The sequence below is a fragment of the Spermophilus citellus genome (assembly GCF_964194105.1).
Source record: "Spermophilus citellus genome assembly, chromosome: 8".
Classification (NCBI taxonomy): domain Eukaryota; kingdom Metazoa; phylum Chordata; class Mammalia; order Rodentia; family Sciuridae; genus Spermophilus; species Spermophilus citellus.
Window position 1 is genome coordinate 104,247,616 of NC_138189.1, and position 21,853 is coordinate 104,269,468.

The following is a 21,853-nucleotide window of genomic DNA, read 5'->3' on the forward strand; positions in this document are numbered from 1 at the left end:
TTTCCTTGCAATTTTGCCTGACCTGCCAGTCATATGAAAAAGACTTCAACCAAATTCAGGTCTGTTGCAGTTAGGAGTAATAAAGAACTAGAACATGACTTGCTCCTCCATTCTACACAAGAAAGGGAATGTTCTGAGTTAGTATTCATAGGAGCCTGGATATAATCAAATGATATATTATTAAACCTTTACTTTGATAGCAGACAGTAGTAATCTTGAGTTGGAAGGAGTATATCAAGCCATTGAGCTATAAGAAAATTATAAGGGAAACCTCTAGATTTCTGAACACAATATAAGAACACATTGGCTCCTTGCCTGACTGGGTATGACAGAGATAGGCAAGAGAGTTGTTTCCCTCCTGAACTTTCTGGCATCCCATAGTACACTCTCTTTCTACAGAGGCTGCATTATTAAGATATCCAAGCACATCCTGAGGATGTTAGCTGAGATTGACTCTGGCAGATAGCCCCAAAGAACTTAGCTGGAAACCTGTCATTCAGAAGAGACCTTCAAGCAATTGTGACATGGCTAGAATATGTTAAATCCAGCACAGACATGGAGGTCGTGGATAGTGGCTGTTTAAAAACTTCACAGTCACATTTATAAGACACCCTTCTAGATCAGTCTTGACAGAATTTAATTCTCCTGACAGGCTTAGGGGTACTGGCTACCCTCCTAGTAGCACTAATATCCTATTTCAGATCAGGGATCATTTAAAGACTCTTTTAAATTCAGCTTTGTGATTAGCTTTCTTCAATATATTTCAACCCATACATTCTGATAGCAAAAGAGTCTAAGATGTATGTGAAAAGAAACGTAGTGTAACAGGTTCATTACTCCAGCTCTGAAGAGCAAAATCAGCTGCTGTAGTTGGAGCCGCTGTAGTTTCAGCCTGCAGTCAAGAATAGAAGTGACCTCTTTGGCAAAAGCAAATCACTTCTGCATTCACCAAAAGGATTTTTCAGGTACCTTGGTAAGTTTGGTCTTTTTTCCATACAGTGGCTAAGCTGATTTGAAAAAATAGTAGTGAATAAAAAATACTTGTTCCTTCCTCAAAATATTCTTCGAGCTCTGTCCATAGCTGAAAGCTTTCTTTAGTGAAGTTCTGAGCAATTTCTAAGAATGTATGGGAATCTATTCACTCTGAGTCCCTCTCTTTAGTCTTGATTGTTGCCTGCATAGGAATGTTTAAATTGTGGTAACTTGGGGTCTGATTCCTCACTGCTTATAGAACCAGCCATGTATATGAGTCACGCTCCTCTCTCACCAGGAAGAGACGGATTTCCCAACTCTGAAGGTGGATTTTCCATATAACATTTAGGTTTCAGCTGAACTGATGATGACATAATGAAGATTTTGATGATCTTTCTATCCAGTTTATCTTATTTCCCAGCATAGAGGTTGGGGAAAGAATTGGATAATATCTGGAAACATTTTGGGTTATCACAATATGGAGTACTACTGCCATTTAGTAGGTAGTGGCTAGGGATGCTGCTAAAAAGGACATCCCCCACTCAAAGAAATATCTGGCAGAAAATGCCAATAGAGTCAAAGTTAGGAAATCTTGAGCAATTTCTCCAATAATGACAGACCATTTGGTCAATTCATTGAAGGCAGGGCCAACACAAGGTCATCAGGCAGCTCAAGAAGATTGTCCACTAGGGGAAGTGAACACTTAAAAAATCTGCTCTCCTGTGAAGACTTTTTGTATGAGTCTTGCTTCATGGTCTGGAGTGTTTCAGCCTTAGAAGAATGTGCCCAAAGATGGTGTGCTGTCTCTCCTACTACTTATGTCACTTATGGATAATACATGAGTGTTATCTAGTATCCATGCCTTAGTTTACTTTAAGAATTATTAACTATGTACTTTCTGTATTGTATTGCTACAAACTACTGACTGTTCAAGTCAGGCACATGCTAAGTACATTATAGATGTTGGTTTATTTCACACCTACAGAATGAAGGATGCTATCTCAAACTCCATTGTGTATATGAAAAAAAGTATGAAACAGGTCACATTGTCACTAACTGTTGAGGGAAGAATTGAAGTTGGGTCTAGGTTGGCATCAAAATGGTGTTACTGCACAGACTGCTAAATTGGTGACTGTTTAACTGGTATTATGAAGAATAGTAAGACAAACACATTTACTTGATGATATTTTCCCATGCTTGACTAATAGTTGATATTTAGGCATAAGCACCATGGAAAAAGAACTAGACTTTTCTATGGTCACCTGCACCAAATGTCAGCAAAAGAACTGCAATGCAGTAATTATAGAACATAAATTCCATGAGAGCAAGAAATTTCTGTCTTTTAAAATACTTTATATTTTTGGGCTGGGGATGTGGCTCAAGTGGTAACGCGCTTGCCTGGCATGCGCAGGGTGCTGGGTTCGATCCTTAGCACCACATAAAAAAAATAAAGATGTTGTGTCCACTGAAAACTGAAAAATAAATATTAAAAAATTCTCTCTCTTTTTTTCTCTCTTTTTTTCTCTCTCTCTCCTCTCTCTCTCTTTTAAAAAAAAAAACTTTATATTTTGTTTAGAACAGTTTTAGGTTTATGGTAATGTTAAATGAACAGAGAATTCCCATTTATACACTGTCCCTGCATATGCATAGCTTCCTCCATTATCAAGATTCTCTACCAGCGTGGTATGTTTGTTCATTAACTATAACAAACATATCATCCTGGTAGAGGATGTTGATAATGGGGGGAGGCTATGCATCCAAAAGTTCATTATTTACATTAGGATTCACTCTTGGTACTGTGAATTATATGGATTTGGATAAATGGACAATGACATCTATCTAGCATTGTAGTATAACAATAGTTTTTTTTAATTGACATAAAAATCCTCTGTTTCCTCTGTGTTCTGCCTGTTCATTCCTCTTTCCCTATGATCCCTGCCAACCTCTGACCCTTTTACTATCTCCCTAGTTTTATCTTTTTCAAGAGTGTCCCATATGCTATCTGACCTTTCCAGATTGACTTCTTTCATTGAAAAATATCAAGATTCTTTCAAGTCTTTCATGGTTTGAAAGCACTTCATTTTAGCACTAAATAGTCCTTTGTTTGATATACTATAGTTAATTCATTCAGGCACCTACTTAAGAACATTTTGTCTGTTTCCAAGTTTAAGTAGTTATGAATAAGGCTGGTACAAACATGATATGCAGAATTTTGTGTGGACCTAGATGTCAAGTTCCTTTGAGTACATACCAAGGAGCACAAGTGCTTGTTTTATGAAGAGTGAGTTTTGCAAGAAACTGCCAAGCTGTCTTTTGCAATAATAGTGGCTTTCTACATTCCCTCCAGCAATGAATGAATGAAAGCTCCAGTTGCTCTATATTCTTATGAATATTTTTTATTTTGGCCATTTTCAGTGGGTAGTAATATTTCATTGTTGTTTAATTTGCATTTCTGATTAAATAAAGTGAGGAGCATCTCTTTATATATTTATTTACATTTTCCTATCTTCTTTGATGAAGTGTCTATTAATGTCCTTGGTACAGATTTTAATTTGGCTGCTTGTTTTCTTATTGTCGAGTTTTAAGATTTCTTCATATATTTTGGATAACAGTGCTATATTAATTACATTAATTAAATGTATTAATTATATGTTTTGCAAATATTTTCTTCAGGAATGTGCTCTCTTATTCTCTCGATGTTGTCTTTTTAGGGCATATATTTTAAATTTTAATTTAGCACAGTTTATTAATTTTTTATTTGTTGATTATTCCTTTGGTGCTAAAACTAAAAAAATCATAGGCATAGCCAAGATCATCAAGATTTTTCTCCCATGTTATGTTCTAGGAGTACTATAGTTTTGTCTTTTACACTTAGGTCTATGATCCGCTTAGAGTTCATTTTTGTGAAGGGCAAAAGATCTGTGTCTAGATTTTTTTTGCATGTGGATGTTCAGTGGTTCTAGTTTTGCATTTGCTGAAAATACTATATTTCCTCAATTGTATTGCCTTTGTTCCTTTGTCAAAGGTAAGTTGAACATATTTATTTATATTTGGGCTCTATTCTGTCTCATTGATCTAGGTGTGTTTTGTTTCACCAACACTAGTCAGTCTTAATTAGTGTAGTTTTATAGTAAGTCTTGAAGTCAGATATTTTCAGTTCAACTACTTTCTTCTGTTTCAATATTGTTTGAATATTTGATTCTACATATAAAATGTAGAATGAATTTGTTTATATACACAAAATGACTTGCTGTAATTTTGATTGGAAGTACGTTGAATCTATACATCAAGTTGGGAAGACCCAACATCTTGACAATATTGAGTCTTCCTCTGATCCATGAACATGGAATTATTGATCTCTCCACTATTTAGCTCTTCTATGATTTCACTTATCAGGGTTTTATAGTTTTCCTCTTATGGATGTTGTAGAGTTATACCTAAGTATTTCATTTTTATGGGTGCTAAAGTAAATAATGTTGTGTTTTTAATTTCAAATTCTACTTGTTTATTGGTTGTATACAAAATTGGCTTTTGTATATTAACTTTGTATAATTGTAATCTTGCTATCATCATTTATTCCATATGTATCCTTGTTGATTATTTTGGATTTTATAATAGATGGCCATATTGTCTGTGGACAAAGATATTTTCTTTCTCTTCTCTCAATTTATATACTTTTTATTCATTTTCTTATTTTACTGAATTGAATAGAGATTCCAGGACAATGTTAAAGAGAAAAGGTGAGAGGGATTTCCTTGCTTGTTTCCACATCTTGGTGGGAACACTTTGAGGTCTTCACCATTGAAATTTTGGTTGTAGAGTTTTTATAGATGTGCTTTATCCAACTGAAGGAGTTCCCCTCTGTTCATATTTTACTGAAGGTTTTTATCATAGATATTCAGGTGCTGGATTTTGTCAAATGCATTTTTTTTCATCTGTTGATATGACATGAAGCTTTTTCTTTTTACCTGCGAATGTGATAGACTGCTTTAATTGATATTTGAATGTTGGATCATCCTTCCCTACCTGGGATAATCTTGCCTGGTTATGGCACATAATTTTTACATATGTTGTTGGATAAAATCTGCTAATATTTGGCTGGTGAGTTTTGCATCTCTGTTCTTGAAAGATAAATTTATCTGTAGTTTTCTTGTAATGTCATTGTCTATTTTTGATATTAGGATATATTAATTTCATAGAAGTATTTATTCTGTTTCTAACCTGTGAAGAGATTATTAAGAATTGGTATATTTCTTCATTAAATATTAGCTAAAATTCACCACTGAACCCACCTGGACCTGTTGCTTTCTGTTTTTATACATAAGCAATTATTAATTCCATTTATTTTGCAGATAGGCCTATTTAGATCGTTTATTCCTTCTTGTGTAAATTTTGACAAACTTATACATCAAAGAATTGGTTCAAATCTTCTAACCTCTTATTTTGAACATTTTGTAAGAAAATTAGATGATTGATTTTAGATCCTTCTTATTTTTCTGATATATACTTTCGATGCTTTAAATTATCTCTAAACTCTGCTTTTGCTGCATTCTACAAATTAAAAAAAATGGTAGAATAAAAGACCACAAGTCATCTTAAAAGCCATTATATAATAATAATAATAATAATAATAATAATAATAATAATAATGGCTATATATTTTAGAAGAAGGCAACACAAAGCAAATATCTGTGAAGACCTTCACCTGCTGGAGTGATAAAAGGTCCTCACATTTTAAAAGCTGGCTCTTAATAATACTGTGATGAAAGAGAAATAGAGAAATAGAGGAGAAAAGTCAGAAAAGGGAACATGTTTGGATTCATGGTAGAACAGACTTATCCCAATGCTGTAAGAAATGACCTACTTCATTATTAGGAGAAATTCTCTCCTTAAAAGGCAAAGCTTTACTTAAATGCTAAACTCTAGGTGGAGATTTAGAATCATGTCTTAAGGTCTTTAGCAAGGGAGGAAAAAATGTGTTTCCTTACTCAACAATGCTTCACAATTCTTCAGTGGGCGACTACAACTCTTCAACCCAATTTGGATTATAAAATCTGATTTTCCTTTTCCTTAGGTAGATCCAGTTTTCTCACCTATATTACTTTTTTCTCTCTCTAGAAAACTTCTTTTAACATTTCATGGAAGGCAGGTCTACTGACAACTTTCCTCAATTTTTGTTTTACTGAAAATTTCTCCATTACTCCATGTTTGAAGGATAATTTCCTAGGTATAGGATTCCAGTTCAGTGGTTTTGTTCTCTCAACACTTAATATTTTACTCCCCTCTCTTCTTGCTTGTATGTTTTCTGATGAAAAGGATATGATTCCATTTTTTCCCTCAAAAGGTAAGGAATTTCCCTCAACCCCAGGACTTCTTTCATCATTTTTCTCTTTTAATTTCCTGTGGTTTGACAGGACATGCCTCAGTGTGGTTCTTTGCATTTATTCTGGTTGGTATTCTCTGAGTTTTCTGGATCTGTGGTTTGGTGTCTAACAGTAATTTGGGAAATTTCTTGGTCATAATCATTTCAAGTATTTCTTCTGCTCTTTTCTCACTTCTTTTTCTTATATACTCAATACATGGATGCTATGGCTTTCGTAGTTATCCCACATGGGTATTTTTTGTGAATTTTTCAGTCTTGGTTCTCTTTACTTTTCAGTTTTTGATTTTTCTTTTTTTGTATGTTCTTTTTAGATATACATGACAGTTGAGTATATTTTGACATATTATACATACAGGGGTATAAGTTATTCTAATTAGAATCTCATTCTTGTGGTTGTACATGATGTGGAGTTTCACTGATCATGTATTCATATATGTATATAGGAAAGTTATGTATGATTCATTCTACTATCTTGCTAATCCACCTCCTCCCTTTTAATCATTCCCTTTTGTCTAATCCATTGAACTTCTATTCTTCCTTCCTCCCTTATTGTGTATTAGCATTCATATATCAGAGAGAACACTTGGCCTTTGGGTTTTTGGGATTGGCTTATTTCACTTAATATGATAGCCTCCAGTTCCATCCATTTACTGGCAAATACCATAATTTCATTCTTCTTTATGGCTGAATAATATTTCATTGTGTATATATACCATATTTTCTTTATCCATTCATCTGTTGAAAGGCCTCTAGGTTTGTTCCATAGTTTAGTTATTGTGAATTGAGGTGCTATAAACATTGATGTGGCTATATCACTGTAGAATCCTGATTTTAAGTCCTTTGGGTATAAACCAAGAAGTGGGATAACTGGGTCAAATGGTGGTTCCATTCCAAGTTTTCTGAGTTATCTCCATATTGCTTTCCTTAGTGGTTGCACAAATTTGCAGTCCCACCAGCTATGTATATGTTTGTGCACCTTTTTCCTCACATCCTCAACAACATTTATTGTTGCTTGTTTTCTTGCTAATTGCCAATATGATTGGAATGAGATGGAAGCTCAGTGTAGTTTTAATTTGCATCTTCAGCAGAAAACTCAACTTCAAGTGGATCGGGGACCTAGGCATTAGACCACTGACCCTGCATCTACTAGTAGAAAATGTAGGCCCAACTGTTCATGTTGTCTTAGGAACCGACTTCCTCAACAAGATTCCTAAAGCATAAGAAATGAAATCAAGAATCAATAAGTGGGATGGTATCAAACTATAAAGCTTCTTCACAGCAAAGGAAATAATCAGGAGCCTATAGAATGGGAGAAAATCTTTACTACCTTGCACCTTGAATAGAGCATTAATCTCCAGGATATACAAAGACTCAAAAAACTTAATGACAACCCCCCCCCCCTCAAATCATCCAATCAATAAGTGGGCAAATGAACTGAACAGGCACCTTACAGAAGAAGAAATATGAATGGTCAACAACTATATGAAAAAATGTTCAACATCTCTAACAATTAGAGAAATGAAGTTTCTATTAGCATCCTTAAGTTTAGAGATTCTTCCCCAAACAGTACCCAGTCTACTAATCAGTCTGTCAAAGGCATTCTTTATGTCTATTAAATGTTTTTGATTTCTAGCATCTCTTTTACCTAAGGATTTCTATCTCTTATATTGTGAATCATTAGCATAATAATTGTGTTTGTTTTAAACTCCTGGTATGATAATTCCATTATTGTGCTCTCTGATTCTGATCTTCTGTCTCTTCAAATTGTGGTTTTTGTCTTTTGGGATGCCTTTTCTCTTTACATGATAGTCGTCCATGATGTCCAAGGTAAAAGGATCTGCTTTTGTAGATAGCCTTTCGTATTGTGGTGGTAAGATGTGGAAGAAGGGGAAGCATCTAGTGGTTCTATGCTGAGTTCTCATCCTTTAGTGATCCATTCCTATGACTGTGAACATCACACATGTTGCTCAGTTTATTTTCCCTCTTTGGATGGAACAGGATGACTGGACTGGACTAGAGTCGGGTATTTCCATTCTCTCATGTGAAGGCTAGCACTGACAGAAGTTGGGTATTTCCCTTCCCCTAGATCAGTTAAGCTCTGATACTAGCCCTGCAGGTTAGAAAATTTTAAACTAAATTTAAAAGGACCGCCTTGTTCAGAATAGTGTGCTCTGGCATATTTGGAAAAGGTTCCTTGCCCTCTTCCTTCAGCAGAAAGAAGGGGATTTTCTCTAATGTTTACTATGGGAACCTCATGGAACTCCTAGAGGTAAAACTAACACAAACTTGGGGACATACTATCATTGTGTTTCCCTGGAGTTTTTGAATCTCTGAGTTGTCCACCCTAACAATTTGTCAATTCAGGGCAGGGGGTCTTTCCCCTGCACGGGCCCTCACCAGTCTCTCCTCTCGAGTCTCTGTTCTGGAAAACAGTTACTTCCTATATTTGCTGTCCCTTTCCAGTCTTGGCAACAGTGGGTTTTCCCTGTGTATTCTGTTTTCTTGGATCCAACAAATGTTTCTTTTTCAGTCTGTTGAGCTTTTTTACTTGTTGGGTTGAGGTGTCAGCTTCCAAGTTCCTTACATGCAGAACGGGAAACTGAAAGACTCCCTGTCTGGTTTCTTCTATATCCTAAGACCTTGGAATAGTGCTTGATTTACATTGTTGAATCAATGAATGATACTGTGTAGTTAAATAAAGATTTGTGTGGTTTTTTTTCCATGGTGACACTATCTATTGCAACTTAGTTGCCTTGAATCGCAGCAATTTCTTTCAGAATATCTTAGATAAACACAAGTCCAATTAAAGCAAGGCTCCTATAGGAATTTATGGAAATCAGGAATTATTGAATTAATAAGGCTACAGCAAAAATTCAAGGTAATTCAAAGAGGTTCTTTTGACTCTTGTTCTGTGCTGCTCTCTCTCAGTTGAAGGGTCTAAACAGATCCCAATGGACTTCTGATGATCCGTCAGTTGTCTTTGCTGGGTCAGATGATAACTTGGTCCAATAAGATGTGACCAGGGTCAGTATTGCAAGCCTGAATAATTTAAGCATCCATTGTCTGTGACAGAGCAACATTCAAAGGAGAAATGTGTGCAAGGTTTGGGAATGCTGACATTGCTGCCTTGTGAATGTAATGAGAATTCACCCAGCCTGATATTAACACTTCCCAACTTAGTGTACCCACAATAGGGCAACTGCTTTCATTAGCTCTTGCTATCATTTCTGCATTAGGAACATGGTTTAGGGAAATTTTTTGTCCAAAAAAAGCACATTTTAAAAATAATTAGACATTTATACTGGATAATTGGCAAACATTCATTGTTGGCAGATAAAGTTGTTTTTAATTGATGTGTTTGCTTTCTGAATCAGATGGGTAAATTAGTGGCCTTAGGCTTCTCCTTCAATTTCAGTGAACTGAGTGCATGATGTATGGAGTAAATTCTTATTTTCCATGTCCAAAGCCTATATTTTAATTAATTTGCAAATGAGAATCCTCAGTCACTGGAGAAGTATATCATTTTAGTTGATATAGTTTGTGATTTTAATGTTCTTACCGAAGCTCTCCACAACAGATGAGGCAAAAGATTGATATGTTTATAGTTATATGCTTAGAAATCATAATCCAATTCTATTATACTAGTTCTATAGTTTGAAGAATTTGAATCAGTGGAAATTGATGATTTGGAAGATCTGAAATGTATTATATCAAGGTGCTCAACTGGGACAGCCCCTTAAATAGTTGTTTTACATAGTAAGGAGTTTATCACATTAGTTTTAAAAAATTATTTTTATTATGGTTAATATTGAAAGCTTTATATTATCTTTTTAAGTACAATTTTCAATACGAATAATGACCTCTATTTTATGTACATTTATTTATTAAACTCTTGGCTGTTATTTCTGAAATTGTGCTACAATATATTATATTCCAAGCATATGTTTCTGCATGCTGCTTTTAACATAATTAAAAATATCCACAGTGTGTCAGTTATATAACATGATTTGCTGGGCCATATAAATCCCCAACGTTGGTGTTTCACACAAGAGATATTTATTTTTTTGTCTAGTTTTGGTTCTAGTTTTCCTCCTATAGAATAGGGCATATAAGTGCAGAAATACACACATAAAAAATAAACAATTTTAAAAGGACCATAAATTTATACTAACACATAACTCTGGTTAATATTTTTGATATATATCTCTAGACATTTACATGTGTATTTCTAGAACAAAAGTTTTGTGAGCCCCGGATTTCGATATCTTTCCTTGTTTTATTTACCCTTCAATTATATCTTGTGCTTCTCTTCTGGTTAAATGTCATCTATCTAATTTCATTTGACATCAAATTCCTGCCAATGTTTTGATATATTTTATTGACATTTTGCCCATTTCCTATTAAATTTAGGAGCAGGAGTTTACATTTTAAAGATCTTAAATCTCTCATTATGTTTCAAATATATTTTTTGATTTTGTTATTTATAGTTTAATTTTGTTTCTAGAAATTTTTGCTTTTAATTTTATATAGTTAAATTTATCATATTTCATTTTCTTTCACTTTCATAAATACAGTCTTTGACAACATGATTTTAAAAAGTCTTTTCTATCTCATTATTGAAAGAAAACTTATATTATTTTATTTTTTGAACATTTAACTCCAAGCTTTTTATTTGGGACCAGAAATCATATTTTCATTTTGAACTTTTTATTTTATGGATGCAAAGTAAATCCTTTTTTCATGTATTATTTTCTGCCTTGAATTTTTAATTTTCCTGTTATTATCATTATAGCATCTAGAATTTTCTTTTTCATTTTTGTTCATTCTTTCATTTTAGTTTTTAGAGCTTGTTAAAAATGAACTTTTCAGTATAAGATTTATTTTTGTTTTTATTTTGAGCCAATTTAATGTCTTTGATATTAGTAAGGCTATTTCACATTTTGACATTAATAATTATAAATATTCTGTCTTACCATTTTCATGTTGTTTTATGCTTTCTGGTTTTCTTTTTTGTGTTACCAATTTATATTTTATATTTATCAATTTTTCCTGTACTTTATTCTTTATTAATGTTGGACATGCATCCCTTATTTTTAATTCCATTGATGTAGAGGTTCCCGACTGATGGCCAACAGCTAAATCTGTTATGCAAACACATTTGGTTTGGATTCCACATATTGACTTTCAGAAAGCTTCAAAACATAGTTACCTTGATTGATTTTTGCATACAGAATTCAAATTTCTGGCTTCTCAAAAAGCTGTGATAGTGGAAAAACTGGTCCTGTATCTTGCACATCAACAACCTGCAGGAGTTGGTCACATGCCCTGAGCCCTTTTTCAGAGCCCACTGTCTTTCATGTTGTCCAGGTTTCAACAACTCTCTGTTGCCTCTGAGTCTACCACGCGGCCTGCGCAGTGGTTTCATTAATGAGGTTCTAGGCATAAAGTTAGTTAGAAGAGATCGAAATAAAACACACAAACTCAGTTACCTTATTTATATTGCTAGGTCCGAGACGGCTCACCTCTCTGGTTCCCACCTCTAGCTGCCCAGCAGGGCAGCAAGGATTACTCAGGGCTAGCAGGAGAGAGAGAGAGTGAACATGCCGGGGAGTAGCCTTTTATTGGGGAACAAGAGATTCAAGGGAGAATTCCATCCAATGAAGGTTGAGGGGGGGCTGCACTCCAAGGTCAGGGTCAGTGATTGGGTCCCCGGGGTCAGTGGTCAGGCACACCCCCACACGGATGGGCTCTCTCATCAGGAAAGGGTCAGGAAAGCTTTGACAGAGCCAAAGCACCTCAGGCCCTTAACGGGAGTCACCCAATCACGTGTTAGAATGGCTTCCCACATATCCCCCCTTTCTTTTCTTAACAATGAGGCGGTGGTTCACTCTCTGGAGTTCCTGGATTCTTGATTGGAAGACTCGCCATCCTATAGTTACAATACAAAGGAGAATTAACAGCAAAGAGAATAACCCAATAATGTACCAAGCGGAGTGTTTAAGAATATTTCCAGGGTTGAATCCATTTAACTCCTTCAATATTTGGTTAGCCAAAGAAGAAGGATCTGAAAAATCAGCTCTATTATTTTGAATGTCTTGGATATGGTGATGAAGTTCCAGAATATCCAAGCTATTATTACTATTTTTGCCAAATACCTAATAAATGGTTTTTAACCTTCTCCCAATCCCAGAGAGAAGCATTATACTTGGCAGCTGTAACACATACATATTTATAATTAGCATGGCATTTAAGCCTTTCCTTAAATTTTAAGGCTGAAAGTTCATTACCTATGTCTATAACAGTCGCCTCTAAGGCGTTTAATTTAGTTTCAATCCTTTTATCAATATCTGTCATCTATCCATTTAACTTTTACGTTTCCAATAATTAAAACATAAGGAGATTGGACACAGGCTCTTAAGCCATAGCAAGATCCCTCTTTACAGTTCTTGCCGACAAATTTTGGTAAAGGTTTATCTGTAAAATGTAAATACTCTGAGGCAGCAATTAAACGCCAAATATCTCTTTGAACACCTCCTTCACTATAAGTCAAAATATTACTAACAAATCCTGCAGGTGTCATAGCAGAATTTCTTCGTAATTGTCTCATATCAATTTTTGGAGACCAGTCTAAAATATGTTGTACAGGAAAGGTATTTACACAATCCATCCATTTAGGAAAGGTGCCAATTTCAATTGTAGAACTATTTGGACAGTGGAGTATCTGTGGAGGTTTTGCAGAAATGACTGGCTTGTTATGGGAAAGTCCCATCTTAATTACTGATCTAGTATTAGGTTTTAAGTCCCCATAAATAGAATTATTTGTCAGTCTAGGCCTACCAATCGCTGTCTTTTCTTCGAATGATACTTTTAGACAGCCAGCATGTTTATCATGTGACCAAAACAAAGGTAATTGGGCACTGTAGCCAGAATAATTAAATCTAGTCACATGATTGGGAGTAATATGAGTATCTGTAAATCCTCCCATCATGAATGAGTCATTAGTAAATACTGGAATAGATTCTCCAGTCCACACAGCTGGGTGTACCAGGGGTGGATCTGGGAAATATGTCCAATAAGTGTATACTTGATTCCCTTTTACCTGACAGCCCAGTAGGGCAATTACTGTTGTTACCATCATCACTGGGGTCCTGCTCTTTTCTAGGCGTTGAAGTATTCGGGAAGCCTGGGTTGTTAGCTTCTTCACATCTTTCCATGAAATCAGCTTTTCAGCTGGTTCAATCTGGTCTTTCTTCATCTTTTTCCGATATCTCCTCCTTCTGGGTAGTGGCTCCTCCGGGTCGATCCTCAGTCACTTGAATCTGGGTTCTATCTCCTCCATGTCTGATAGCACGTTCAGGCACCCAAATAGGACGGAAAGCACCTTCTGGGAAGATACAAGCATAACCTCGGCCCCATGTTATTACCGGGTCCGGACCCTTCCACTGACCAGTCTGTAAATCTTTCCACAGAACTCTGCCTAAGGGGCCTGTTACTGAGGGAGACATTTGTCTCTTCGCAGCAGTGTGACCTTCTGAGTCACAGTTTAAAAAATTTAAAACAAACAAGGCATGATTAAGGCTATTTTGGGGAGTCACAATCTTATTCCCCCCTTTTAATTTTTGTAATTGAAGCTTAATAGATAAATGAGCTCGTTCCACAATGGCTTGACCTTGGGGGTTATAAGGAATTCCTGTTTTATGATTAATTTTAAACTCTTGGCAAAATTGTTGAAAAGAAGAGCTTACGTAAGCTGGAGCATTATCTGTTTTAATCTGCATAGGACACCCTAAAATGGAAAAAGCTGCTAAGCAATGAGAAATTACATGTTGAGTATTTTCCTTAGTACGTGCTCTGGCAAAAATAAATCTAGAATAAGTATCCACTATGACATGCACATAACATTGCTTACCAAATCAATTTGGTAAGCAATGTTATGTGCATGTCATAGTGGATTTGGTTTTAATCCATGGTTTTGGTTTTAATCCATGGGGATTTACCCCTGATGGCAGAGATGGAGTGTGAATAAACACACTTAGGGCATTGGCTTACAATCTGACGAGCTTGTTCTCTGGTAATACTAAATTTTTTACGTAAGCTAGAAGCATTTTGATGATGCAAGGAATGGGAAGCTAGTGCACAGTCATACAAAGACATCTGTTGACAAAAAGCTACTAACTTATCAATTTTGTCATTACCTGAAACTAGAGGTCCAGGAAGATTAGTATGGGCACGTATGTGTCCTATGAAACATGGGTACTTTCGCATTAGTACTGTCTTTTGTAAATTATGAAATAATTCAAATAACTCCTGTGATGAAGTAAACCCAATAACTGAGGTTTCAATATTTTTGGTAACTCCGACTGCATATAAGCTGTCAGAATAAATATTAATAGGCTCATTTGAAAAGTAATCTAAGGCACAAATCAGAGCTTGAAGCTCTGCTTTTTGGGCAGAAGTATAAGAAGTTTGTATTACCTCTGTGTGAACACGGCTGAAGAAACCTGCCTTACTGGAGTTTGAAGCATCCGTGAACACCGATAAAGCTTCCTCTATTGGATAAGCTCGTACAATCTTTGGAAAGATAAGTGACGTTAATGATGCAAATTGTACAATCTTATCACGAGGATAATGGCTATCTATCTGCCCAGGAAAATCTGCAAAGGCTATCTGCCATGAGCTAGAAGTTTGAAAAAGCCAATTAGTCTGTTGAACAGAAAATGGAATAATTATGGTATCAGGCTCAGATCCAATTAATTGTAAAATCCTAGTTCTACCTTTAATTACTAATTGAGCTATAGAATCATGAAAAGGAATTAATGTTTTTTGAGGGGAGTGGGATAAATAAATCCACTCAATAACTCCTAATCTTTGCCATTTGGCTCCTGTTGGGGTATGTTCAGTTGGAAATATTAATAAATACACTATTTTTAAAAATCTATTCTAGTAAGCTGTGCATTTTTAATTGCAATTTCAACTTTTTTTTTAAGGCTGTCTTAGCTTCCAAGGTTAGTTGACGTGGAGAGGTTGGAGAAGGATTTCCTTGTAATATCTGAAATAAAGGACTTAACTCAGAAGTAGTTAGTTTTAAGGATGGCCTTAGCCAATTAATATCTCCTAATAGTTTTTGAAAATCATTAAGGGTACGTAACTCTTTAACTCTTATCTGAAGATTTTGAGGACGGACTGTACGTCCTTGAATTATCTGACCTAGATATTGAAAAGAAGATACTTTTTGAATTTTTTGAGGAGCTATACATAAACCCATTGCTGTAAGTGAAGTCTCTAACTGAGTAAAAATTTCTGAAAGTACTTCTGGATTAGCATGAGCCAATAATATAACATCCATAAAATGAATAATATATGCATCAGGAAAGCTCTTTCTTATGGGATCTATCGCCTGATCAACATATTTTTGACACAGTGTAGGACAATTACGTATTCCCTGGGGAAGTACCTTCCAGCAATATCTTTTAACAGGTTTCTTAAAATTAATTGCTGAGACAGTGAAAGTAAATCTTTCACAATCTTCAGGATGTAACCTTATAGAGAAAAAGCAGTCTTTTAAATCTATTACCATCAAGCTATAATCTAAAGGAATGGCTGTGGGGGAGGGAAGTCCTGGCTGTAATGATCCCATAGGCTGAATTGCATGATTTATTGCCCTTAAATCCTGTAGTAATCTCCAATTTCCTGACTTTTTCTTAATAACAAAAATAGGTGTGTTCCAAGGACTAAGCGTTGGTTCAATATGACCGGCCTGAAGTTGTCCCTCAACTAATCTATGAATTATTTTAAGCTTTTCCCCTGAGATGGGCCACTGAGCAATCCATATAGGCTCCCCTGTGAGCCACGTGATTTTTTCAGCTGTCTTAGGGATCGGGGATGTACTCAGGGCCCCTAGTAAAAATTTTGGTTTGGAGCATTTACTAATCTTTGTCGTGGAGACTGGCTTGTAAACAGATACTCTTCCTGAAGGGTCTCCTTATCATCTCCAGGAAAATACCTCTGATTAACTTCCTCAACTGACCTTATAGAATTTGGAGTAACTAATAATGATCCCATTTTGGTTAAAATATCTCTTCCCCATAGGTTAGCTGGTAAAGACTCTAACACATAAGGCTTAAATACTCCACTGTTCCCATCGGAATCTTCCCAATGGAGATAGTTGGCACTTTGAGCAGGCTGTGAAACCTGTCCTATTCCCTCTAGATTACCTGGTGCTACATGCAAAGGCCAGTTCCTAGGCCAAAACCTACTAGACAATACCAAGATATCAGCCCCTGTGTCTATTATTCCTAGGAAATTTTTATTATTAATTCTAAGTTTCAATAAAGGGCGTTCTTGCCGTACTAACTGGGACCAGTATACTTTGTCCGGCGGTTTAGAAACTGAATCTACTGGCAGGTGCCTTTCTGAGACACAAGGCAATAATATTAATTGAGCAAAAATATCCTTTGGGGTGAGCCTTAGGGCATAATTGGATTTTACAGTAACATATAAATGTCCTTTAAATTTTGAATCTATCACACCAGGTATTACCTCAATGGCTCTCTTTAATTCATTACGTCCCAAAATCAAACCTACAGTATTATCAGGAAGCGGCCCGAAAATCCCAGTAGGGATTTGTTCCGGCCCCGTTTCAGGATCTAATTCAACTGTTTTTGAAGGTCCTAAGAAAACTGTCTGCGATCTCTGTCCCGGTAAAAATCGCGGGCTGTCCTGGTCGGTGCCAGTGATGTCACACTGTGTGACCTTCCCTGAAATTCCCCGTATTGTTGCTCGGCTCCCACTAGGAGGAAATGATGGCGGCAAGAAGGCGGGCTGATTCGCGCCATCTGAATCCTCCGCATGGGGCTGTGAGTTTAAGTTCACATTTCTAACCTTTGGCTTGGTCTTTAGTGCCTTTATTTTTAAACGGCTTAAGGGAAAGGGAATTAACTTAGCTTCAGGCTGATTTTCCATTTGAATAGACTTAACAGCTCGTTGAATGCCTTTTAAAAGGTTCTCAGGGGTCCATGAACTTTGGCCCATATATTCAAAAAGACAAACTTCTAGGGCCGCCCAAGTTTTCTGAATATTTTCTATGCTTCCAGGTAGTTCATTAGAAAGATAGACTCTCTGTAACTTCCTTCCTAATTTTTCCCAAGTAAGTAAATTTGGAGACTCTTGGTCACAAAACCAAGGACAATATTCACCTACAATCTTTAAAAATTGTAATAACTGAGTTTTCTTTATCTGTTTTCCTTTCTGATTAATTATACTGTCTAAAATAGCCAGATACATTTTCTTATCCGTAGAAGTTGAATTTTCCATTTTAAGTAATTTAACGTCTCTTTCCTTCAATATCTCCAGGTACTTTTGTGACCCAATTGTCACCTCTTCCTTTATCTTTATTTTTATTCCTTATCTTCCTTTATCTTTATTTTTTTCCTTATCTTTATAGTGCGCTCCCACTGAATCTAACTAATCTAGAATGCCCCCCTCGTGGGTGCCAATTCTACCACGCGGCCTGCGCAGTGGTTTCATTAATGAGGTTCTAGGCATAAAGTTAGTTAGAAGAGATCGAAATAAAACACACAAACTCAGTTACCTTATTTATAATGCTAGGTCCGAGACGGCTCACCTCTCTGGTTCCCACCTCTAGCTGCCCAGCAGGGCAGCAAGGATTACTCAGGGCTAGCAGGAGAGAGAGAGAGTGAACATGCCGGGGAGTAGCCTTTTATTGGGGAACAAGAGATTCAGGGGAGAATTCCATCCAATTAAGGTTGAAGGGGGCTGCACTCCAAGGTCAGGGTCAGTGATTGGGTCCCCGGGGTCAGTGGTCAGGCACACCCCCACACAGATGGGCTCTCTCATCAGGAAAGGGTCGGGAAATCTTCGACAGAGCCAAAGCGCCTCAGGCCCTTAACGGGAGTCACCCAATCACGTGTTAGAATGGCTTCCCACATCTGAGGTTGAGTCAATTGCTAACAGTCATCAGGCTTGAAAGTGATTTTTCTTAGCTTATTTGCATTATTGTCCTTGCCCTTGGAGGAATTTGAATTTATGATACCTGGGCTAGGGGTTAACTTTGAGTTCTCAATCTTGAGTCCTCTATTTGTCAGAGCCTAAATAAAATAATATCTTCTTCTGCCTAACTTTTGGGGACAAAATGTTTAATAGAAGCTATAATTTTTGGAGGAAGCAATTGTGATGGGAGGCACATACTCATCAGTTTCCCAACAGTTTTCCAGGAGGTTTTTTATTTGTTTTTCATATCAAGCGATTGGGAATAATGCACGCATAATGAAGTTTGTACTTTTTAATTGTATAATTTGATGAGTACTTGGTTGATTTAGTGAGCTTTTTTTTTTTTTATTGCTGTGACTAAAACACCTGACAAGAACCACTTAGAGGAGGAAAAGTTTATTTTGGCTCAAGATATCAGAGGTCTCAGTTCACGGATGGCTGTCTCCATTGCTCTGGGCCCAAGGTGAGCAGCACATCCATCGGGGAAAGGCTCAGCAGAGGAAAGGTACTCAGCTCATGGAGAGGTCAGGAAACAGAGATGGGGAGAAGGGACTATAGCACATAGACTTCAGGGCATTCCGGCAGTAACCCACCTCCTCCAGGCATGCCCCATTGCCCACAGCTACCACCACGTCACTTGAACTAGGATAGACTGATTAGGTCACAGCTCACATAATCTAGTCATTTGTCAGAACATAAATACAGGAACTCTGGGGGGGTATCTCCTTATACAAACCATAATACTGGTAAATCTATATAATCACACAACCATTACCATCAAGACATGGAATAATTCTACACCTAAGTGAACTCTCTCATGCCTCAATGAAGTCAATCTCTTCCTCTTACTCCCAGGAACTGGCAACAACTTGAATGGTTTCTATTCCTTTGTTTTGCTTTTTCTAGAAAGTTACCCAAACTCAATCATACAGCATATATTTTTGTTGCTACCTTTTTTCAGTTAAGTTAGTACTTTAGTGATTCATCTTTGTTTTTACATGTATTGGCAGTTTCTTTTTATTGCTGAGTACTATTCCATTACACAGGACACCACTCTTAGTTTATCCATTTACCAGTGATGGACATTGGGTTGCTTGGAATTTTTGACGAGTAAGAATTAAACTGCTAGGAACATTCACATACCAATAATCTTTGTGAAGACAAATGCCTTCATTTCTTTTGGATACATACATATCTAGAAATAAATTCATGAAGTCATTTTTAAGTATATGTTTAACTCATAAGGAAATTGCCAAACTTTAAAAAAAGGTAGCTTTTATCATTTTACATCCTCATCAGCAATGCACGAGATTTCTAATTGCTCTGATATGAAATAGTGTTTCATTGCGATTCTCATTTGTATAACCCTGATGACTAATGATAACGAATATCTTTTATGTGGTTATTGGTCATATGTATATCTGCTTAGGTGAAGAGTCTATTTAAACCCTTTGATCCTTTATTTAATTAGAATTTTCTTCTTATTTTGTTCTAAGCATTCTTTATGTATTTGAGATAAAAATATATTCTCCCACTCAGCCTAAAGTATATGTTTCTATTTTTTAAGTCTTTTATTTTATTTTTGATTGAGTTTTTATTAGTGCATTATAGTTGTACATATTGATGGGGTTTGTTTTTACATATTGTACTTGTACACAATATAAACATTACAATATAATTTGGCCAATGTCATTCCCCTGCACTTCCCCGTCTCTCCCCATCTCCCACCTTCTGGCCCCTTTCCTCTACTGATCTTCCTTTGATTTTCATGAGATCCTCTTTTCCTCTCCAACTTCTGAGAGAAAACATATGACCATTGACCTTCTGAGTTTGGCTTATTTCACTAAACATAATGGTCTCAAGTTCCATCCATTTTCCTGCAAGTGACCTAATTTCATTTTTCTTTGTAGCTGAAAAAAACTCGATTGTGTTTTATTCAAAACATTCCATGTTTTCTTGACATATTCATTCATTAGTGGACACCTAGACTGATTTCAGAATTTGGTGATTGTGAATTTTACTGCAATACATGGGTATGCATGTATCATTATAGTATGATGAAATTAATTCTTCAGGATAAATACTGAGGAGTAACATAGATGGATCATATGATGATGCCACATCTAGTCTTTTGCAGAACCTTCATACTGATTTCCATAGTAGTTGTAGTAATTTACAATCCCACCAACAGTGTAAAAGTGTTCTTTTTTCTTCACAACTTCTCCAACTTTTATTATTGTTTGTATTTTCAACGACTGCCATTCTGACTGGTGTGAGGTGAAATCTCCTTGTAATTTTGATTTACATTTCCCTAATTGATAATGATGTTGAACAGATTTTCATATATTTGTTGGCCATTTGCATTTCTTTTGAGAAGTGTCTGTTTAATTCATTTGCCCATTTTTTTGATGTTAAGTTTTTGAGTTGTTTATATATCCTAGATATTAACCCTCTGTCAGAAGAGTAGCTAGCAAAGTTTTTCTTCAATTATGTAACAAAGGTAATAAGATTCAGTGTAATTCCCATCAAAATACCAATGACATTTTTCACAGAGCTAGAGGAAACAATCCTAAATTTTATTTGGAAGAATAGAAGACCCAGAATAGTCAAAGCAATTCAAGCCAAAAAACCAAGACAAACAAACAAATGAACCCCAACAAAACAAAACACAATGTTGGAGGCATAACAATACCTGATTTCAAATTATACTACAGAGCTATACCAACAAAAACTGCAAGGTATGGGCATAAAGCAGACACATAGACTACAGTACAGAATAGAAGACACAGAAAGAAACCAACATATCTTCAGTCATCTGATCCTTGACAAAGGTGCCAAAAACATATTGGAAAAAAAACAATCTTTTTAACAAATGGTGCTGGAAAAACTCGTTATCTATATGTAGAAGAATGAAACTAGACCCTTATCTCTCATTCTGCCCCCCAAAAAAAAATCAACTCAAAATGGATCAAAGACCTAGGAATTAGACCAGAAACTATGAAACTCCTAGAAGAGAATGCAGGATCAAAACACCATCATATAGATGCAGGCAATGATTTTCTCAATAGAACCCCTAAAGCTCAGGAATTAATAGTGTCTTTTAAAGAGAATTTTTATGAGGCCCTATTTATCACAGCTTTTCTTTTATAGTTTTTGCTTATGATGTCCAGAGAAATCTGACTGATCAAAAATAATAAGATTTCCTTGTATGTTTTCTTTTAGAAATTTTGTAGTTTTAGCTTTATAAATAGGTCTGTGTTTTATCCTGTTACTGTTTGTGTGAGGTATGAGGTAAGAACTGAAGTGCTTTTTTATGTGAATATCCGGTTGTTTTGAATCTTTGTTTAGAGAAAATGTCTTTTCTCTACTAAATGCTTGTCATCATTGTCAAAAACCAATTAACCTTATATGTGTGAGCCTATTTTTGGAATGTTTATTTTGTTTCATTGATTTATATCACTAATTTTAGGTTAATAACTCACTTTTTAA